Source organism: Mesoplodon densirostris, chromosome 9 (assembly GCF_025265405.1).
Source record: "Mesoplodon densirostris isolate mMesDen1 chromosome 9, mMesDen1 primary haplotype, whole genome shotgun sequence".
Classification (NCBI taxonomy): Eukaryota; Metazoa; Chordata; class Mammalia; order Artiodactyla; family Ziphiidae; genus Mesoplodon; species Mesoplodon densirostris.
Window position 1 is genome coordinate 96,173,415 of NC_082669.1, and position 7,407 is coordinate 96,180,821.

General features: G+C 41.3%; 1 protein-coding gene and 1 pseudogene across 1 annotated transcript in view; both read right to left on the reverse strand.

Moving 5' to 3' along the window:
• Window positions 1–7,407, reverse strand: part of WDR91 (WD repeat domain 91) — a 51,575-nt gene that overhangs the window by 34,129 nt on the left and 10,039 nt on the right. The window lies entirely within an intron of this gene.
• LOC132496429 (protein S100-A10-like) lies at window positions 4,305–4,608 on the reverse strand (annotated as a pseudogene).

The following is a 7,407-nucleotide window of genomic DNA, read 5'->3' on the forward strand; positions in this document are numbered from 1 at the left end:
CCCTCAGGCCCCTGTGCAGTGAAGTTAGCACAAGTCAATCTCTCAGAACCTTCTCATCACTGGGCAAGGCAAGAACAGTTCCAGCCGGCCTGTTCTTCACACCAACTGCACATGCAGGCGTCTAATCATGATTTCTACAGGGAAAGAGAAATCTGAAACAACCAAAATGTTCAACCTTAGGGAAAAGCTTAAATAAATTATGCTATACCCATCCCATGCAATATAATGTTGTCATTTAAAATCTTTTTTGCAAAGCCTACTTTATTACTTAGAGAAATATTCACACTACATGTTAAAAATGTGTGATTCAGGGACTTCCCTGGTAGTCCAGTGGTTAGGACTCTGCGGTTTCACTGCAGGGGGCACGGATTCAGTCCCTGGTCTGAGAACTAAGATCCTGCAAGCTGCGTGGCATGGCCAAAAGAAAAAAAAAAAAATGTGATTCACACTTCAAAAAAAATTTTAGGCGGTTTCTTATAAATTAAACACACAATTAGTACATGACCCAGTCATCACGCTCTTGGACATCTGTCCCAGAGAAACGAAAACATATCTTTACATAAAAACTTGTACATGAGTACTCATAGAGGCTTTATCTAATCGCCAAAAACTGGAAACAACCCAGATGTCCTTCAACTCTTTTTGGTAGAGGCTAAAATAAACAGGGACAACGGGCAACATGGCTGACCTACCTCACCTCCTCTAGTTAAACAAATTGGTACATCCATACCACAGAATAGTACTCAGCAATAAAGAGAAGTGAATTAGTGATACACAACTGGACAGATCTCAAGGAAATTATGCTGAGTGGAAAAAAACAATTCTAAAAGGTTTTATATATATATAGATAGATAGATATAGATATAGATAAAGATATAAATATATCTATATATAAATATATATATAAATATAAAGATATAAAGATATATATATATATCTCAAAAGACAGTTATGATTCATTTATATAACATCTTTGAAAAGACAAAATTTAGACATGGAGAACAGATTAGTGGTTGCCAGGGGTCAGGAATGAGTGCGTGGGTATGAGAGTAAAGGGGTGTGATTATAAAAGGGCAAAATGAGAACTCCTTGTGGTACTGGAACTATTCTGGGTTTCACTGTGGTTGTGGATACATGAAACTACACGTGATAAAACTGTAGAGAACTAAACACACACACACTCACAAATGTGTATAAGTAAAAGAGGGACATCTGAATAACATCAGTGGATTATAAATGTCAATGTGCTGGTTGTGATATTGTACTATAGTTTTTCCAAGATGTTACCATTGGGGAAAACTTGGTAGAGTGTACGTGGGATCTCTGTATTATTTCTTACAACTGCATGTGAATCTACAATTACTCCAAAATAAAAAGTTTAATTTTAAGTGCAATACAGAATTGTAGATGCAACATGATTGTCTTATATAATATTTTTGACCTATACGTACACACAATTGGCTTTAGATAGTAGAGATGTTGGATTTTATGGGTGATTTCTGACTTTGTCTATATACTTTTTAATATTTTTCAAATTCCCCTACCACGAACATGTATTAATTTTATTTTATAAATATAATGACTATCTTTAAATATAGTATGTTCATTTTTCATAACCATATCTTAGTGCCGACTCACACAAAGCTTTTATCAACGATCCACCCAAAACTTTTAAATGTAAATTGATGCTAAACTAGGAATTCCCAATTCTATGCTTATACAATTCAGTTTTCAGAACAAAAGATAGGACCTTACACCTGAACTCTGATGATCAAGTTGTCCAGCTTCCTCAGCTGCAACATAAAGACCTTGGGTTAAGAAGAACCCTGGGGTCCTTCCAGCTCTTACAGTCCATGGGCCTCATGCTGGTATAAGGCACCTGCTGTGAACCTTGGTCTGTCTGTTTAGAAATTATCTCTAAGATTATCCCAAAGATTGAAAGTGATCCACCTTCTCCCAGACCACATCTCTCCTTTTTTTTAAAATAAATTTTTTATTTTTATTTTTATTTATTTTTGGCTGTGTTGGGTCTTCGGGGCTGAACGCGGGCTTTCTCTAGCTGCTGAGAGCAGGGGCTACTCTTTGTTGCAGTGCGCAGGTTTCTCATTGCGGTGGCTTCTCTTGTTGCAGAGCACAGGCTCTAGGTGCGCGGGCTTCAGCAGTTGTGGCACGTGGGCTCAGTAGTTGTGGCTCGGGAGCTCTGGAGCACAGGCTCAGTAGTTGTGGCGTACAGGCTTAGTGGCTCCACAGCATGTGGGATCTTCCTAGACCAGGGCTCAAACCTGCGTCCCCTGCATTGGCAGGCGGATTTTTAACTACTGTGCCACCAGGGAAGTCCCAAGATCATATCTCTTGAGGAGCAGCTCAGATTAGAGTGAGAACCTGCCTGCCTCCAGCCCTCCGCCTTCCACCCCACGTGGCAGCAAAGTCCCCATTTGCACAGGGCAGTAAACTGCCAATAATAGCATGAGACTGCCAGCAGCAGGAATCCATGAATTTATGAGTCTATAAAATCATTCACTTTCACTGCTGGAACAATTCACGTCTCCTAGGTTGATAAGAAATATGCCTTTGCAAACATTGAGTTGAGGACAGCATGGGGGAATCCCATCTCTGTTGCCACTTTTCCTAAAAACAACTCCTTGCTCTCTGCAATCCTGTTTCTACATTCTGCAATTATTAGGGCAGCTTCCCCTGCCTGTCCCCCACACCCCTCTCCGCCCCTGTATAAATATATTCTGATTCTCTGAAGAACCCTGACTAATACACCTTGCAAAAGTTTTCTCCACTTTCAAATGAATTCACCATTCCTTTAAAGTTGTCTAACATAAGGAATATTGTGCAGCCATGAAAACAAATGAGGTAGATCTCTATGTACAAATATGAATTCATTTCCAACTCATATTACTGGATGAAAACAGCAAGTTGCAGAGTGATGTATTTATGTAAAGTTCTTTCCTTCCAGAACTCATAAAACTATATTTTCCGAGGGAATATCTGTAGGTACGTAAACATCTAGCAAAGGATCTGGGAGCATTCATACCAAACAAATAACAGTAGTTAAATCTATAAAGGTGGAGAGAAGACCAAGGTGGGCTCAAATGTTTTCATTTTTACAAGGGGAATGTGTATGCTTTGTATAATTAAAATTCATTTTATGTAGCAAGTGAATAAAGGAGTTGACCAATGATTTGATTTACAAGAACTGAACCTGCCTGACCCATGGTCTTCCTCATCCTTTCATTTCATCCTTCCAGCTCTCCAGGCTCAAAACCAGGGAGTCACCTTTGACTCCCCTCTTTCTGTGGTGTCCTCCCACCATCAACCCATCAGGATATTCTGTGGGCTTTGTCTTCAGTATCTAGTGATTTCTAACCTTGTCCATCACCAGCTCTCATATTTTCTCACCTGTGTTATTGTAAGGGCTTAACTCGCCTCCAGGCTTCCCCCATCACTTCCTCACTGCCTCTTCTTGATACGGCAGCCAGAGAGGTCCCAGGAAAGCCCTGCCCCCTGTCCTTTGCTCCTCTAACCTCATCTCTCATCCTCCTCCTCCTCACTCACTCTCTCTCTCTGCTCCAGCCACAGGGATGCCTTGCTCTGCACTTGACACAATCCTGCCCAAGGGGTTTTGCATTTGCTATGCGCTCTACCTATTTAAAGTGGACCGCCTCCCCCTGTACTCCCTATCTCCCTCCCCTGCTTTATTTTCCTTCTTAGCATTTATCACATCACCATCTTTTTAGGAGCGAAAAAAAGGAAGTTGTTTATTGAGGGCAAGAGGATGTGACCAATATAAAAATCAAAAGCTTATCTGGGACTTCCCTGGTGGCACCGTGGTTAAGAATCTGCCTGCCAATGCAGGGGACACGGGTTCGATCCCTGGCCCAGGAAGATCTCACATGTCGCGGAGCAACAAAGCCCATGTGCCACAAGTACTGAGCCTGTGCTCTAGAGCCTGCAAGCCACAACTACTGAAGCCTGCGCGCCTACAGCCCGTGCTCCGCAACAAGAGAAGCCACTGCAATGAGAAGCCCGTGCACAGCAATAAAGAGTAACCCCCGCTTGCCACAACTAGAGAAAGCGTGCGCCCAGCAACGAAGACCCAATGCAGCCATAAATAAATAAATAAATTTATTTTTTAAAAAAAGCTTATCTGGCTTTAACTGACTCTGCTTTCTCTGCTTGTCAAATGGGAGTTGGATTTTATTTGTACATTTTCTAAGGGGCCCTATCTGCTCATGAAATCCTTATACAGGGGGAAGCTATGGGACAGATTCCTTAAGCGCTCCAGTGGGAGAACTCTAATCATGGTGGGAGTAATGGCTCCATGCTGCCTTCTTCTTTCCCTTCTGCTTCATGTGTACCACAAAATAGTCATCGCACGCAATAGTGAGCTCAGAATTTAGCAAAAAGAAGCTCTGGAAGCCCACTGAACCATCTTACTACTGGTCCAGGTCCTTCAATATTTTGATTTTCCAAAAATCCAGGGAACTCCTTTTCCACGAGTATCCTCAGGTCCTCCTTTGTAAAGTAGACTTTATCCCCAGCAAATTTGTGAAACGTGAGCATCATGGTTTCCATGGCATGTTCCATTTGACATGGCATTTCAGTGAGGTCTGGTGAAACCTTAGCGCAAGGTCTGGAGGGGTCACTTGGCTAGCTGGGATGCGGGCTTAGTTTATCACCTTCTAATATACTATAAACACGTTTGTCTTTTTTTTTTTTTAATCTTCCCAGCACTAGAATTAAAAATCAACAAGGATCAGCATTTATGTCTGTTTTGTTCATGGTCATATCTCCAGCACCTAAAACAATGTTTGGCACATAGTGGACATGCAATAAATATTTCTTTAATGGGGAATTCCCTGGCAGTCCAGTGGTTAGGGCACCACGCTTCCACTGCAGGGGGTGCAGATTTGATCCCTGGTCAGGGAACTAAGATCCCGCATGCCATGCAGTGTGGCCAAAAAAAAAAAAAAAAAAAAATTATTGAATGAGTAAAGAATATATTTGACCACAAAGTTTCATGAGTTATACTATAATAATGGGAAAAAACCAAAATGAGACCACATTGATTAGCTTTTGAATTCTGAGTAAATCACTTAGCCTCTTCTTTTTTTCATTTGTGGTAAACACACACACACACACACACACACATAAAATGAGATTTACCCTCAACAAATTCATAAGTGTACAGTACTATATTATTAACTATATGCACAATGTTGTACATGGATTTCTAGAAATTTTTCATCCGTGACTGAAACTCTCTACCCATTAAACAGCAATTTCCCATTTCCCTCTGGCAACTTCTCCAGCCCCTGGCAACCACCGCTCTATTCTCTGTTTCTATGAGGTTGATTACTCTAGATACCTCATATAAGTAGAATCATGCAGTATTTCTCATTCTGTGACTGGTTTGTTTCACTTAGCATAATGTCCTCAAGGTTTATCCATCTTTTTTATGACTGGGTGATATTCCATTGTATGTATATACCGCATTTTCTTCATTCATCTGTCGATGGACATTTAGGTTGCTTCTACCTCTTGGCTATTGTGCATAATGCTGAAATGAACATGCGTGCAGACATCTTTTTAAGATCCTGCTTTTAGTTCTTTCAGATAAATACCTAGAAGTGGGATTGCTGGATCATATGTTAGTTCTATTTTTAATTGTTTTAGAAACCTCCATATTGTTTTCCCTAATAGCTGCACCATTTTACATCCCCAGAAACAGTGCACAGGGTTCCAATTTCTCTACATCCTTGCCAGACTTTGTTTGTTTGATAATGGCCATTCTAACAGGTATGATGTGATATCTCACTGTGGTTTTGGTTTGCATTTCCCTGATGATTAGTGGTGCTGAGCACCTTTTCATATAGCTGTTGGCCATTTGTATGTCTTCTTTTCAAAAACCTCAGTTCAAGTCCTTTGCCCATTTATTAAGAAGGTTATTTGTTTTTTTGCTGTTGGGTAATAGGAGTTCCTTACATATTTTGGATATTACCCCTTATGAGACATAAGATTTGTAAATACTTTCTCCCATTCTCTGGGTGCATTTTTACCCTGTTGAGTGTTTCCTTTGCTGTGCAGAAGGCTTTTAGTTTGATGTCTATTTTGGCTTTCGTTACCTGTTCTTTCAGTGTCATATCCATGAAATCGTTGCCAAAACCAATGTTATGAAGATTTTCCCATGTGTCTTCTTCTAGGAATTTTATAGGTTCAAGCCTCAACTTTCTATATCAGTATTTGTATAGCTCTTTCTACATTTCAGAACGCTTTCATATACATTAAACCCTTAAAACAGAAACCCCAGAAGGAGGTCCCTTGGTGCTGAGTCATGATGACAGGCCCTGAGCCTTTGGGAGTTTTACTCTGGAGGTCAGGGGAGGATGGGTCCTCTCACCCTGGGACATGTCTTGGTAGTCATATATCTGCTCTTCTACGGCAAAAAGTGCCCAGCCATGCTGACCCAGCAATACCTGCTCCCCATAAAGGAACCTACTATATTCCCAGCCTCTCCTGGAAGCCAGAATCTGGCCTTGTGCAAAGGAAATGGAGGGCAAAAGCCCATCTGAGATTGCATCCAAGGTTCCTCTTAGCAGAAGTGCTGGGAGCTCATAACTGGAGTCAGAGAATGTACCTCTCCATGGATCTCTGCCTTCCTCATCCTTCCCTATAAGCTGCTGTCCACAGACCTCAGTTCACAGCTGAGGGTCTTTTGCTCTGAAACTTACAAAATCGTGCAAATTTCTCTCTGGTCAAAGATAGTTAATATTCCTTTCACTAAATGCCACCCAAGGAGGCGTGGTGAGCAGAAGACCAGAGAGAACTTCAGGTGTTTAAACCTTAGGCAGGTCCCTGCCCTTCTCTGAGCTGGCTTCCCCATCTATAAAGTGAGCAAGAGAAGACTCTTCACAAGGTCATCCACAAGGATGAGGAACATAGTAGGTGCTCAATACACGATCCATCACTCTTATTTTGTTTGGAGGAGATAGAGTGTGAGACCCCCCGCCCTTCATCACATGAAATGGACGGAAAACAATGTTGATGTAAATAATCAATAAACAATTTATAATAAGGGATAGAGGAGAGTTTCACGTGAGCCAAAATGAGGACTGTAGCCCAGGAGACACAGATTCAAAGAGCACTTGAATTGTGTTCCACCGGACCACAAAAGGAAGGAGGCTTATATATGCAAAACCCATAAAATTACGTAAGTTGTTTGCCAAGAATTAGGACTGGAACTGGCACGAAGTAAGGGTGCTTGTTAAGCACGGACTGGTTGGAGCCCAAAATGGTTGCATAGTTACAAGGGGAGACCCTGAGACCATAAGGTTGCAACTGGCAGCTGCTAGCAGATATTGTTTTGAAAACAGCTGATGATGTCCTTGAGTTTGAGAC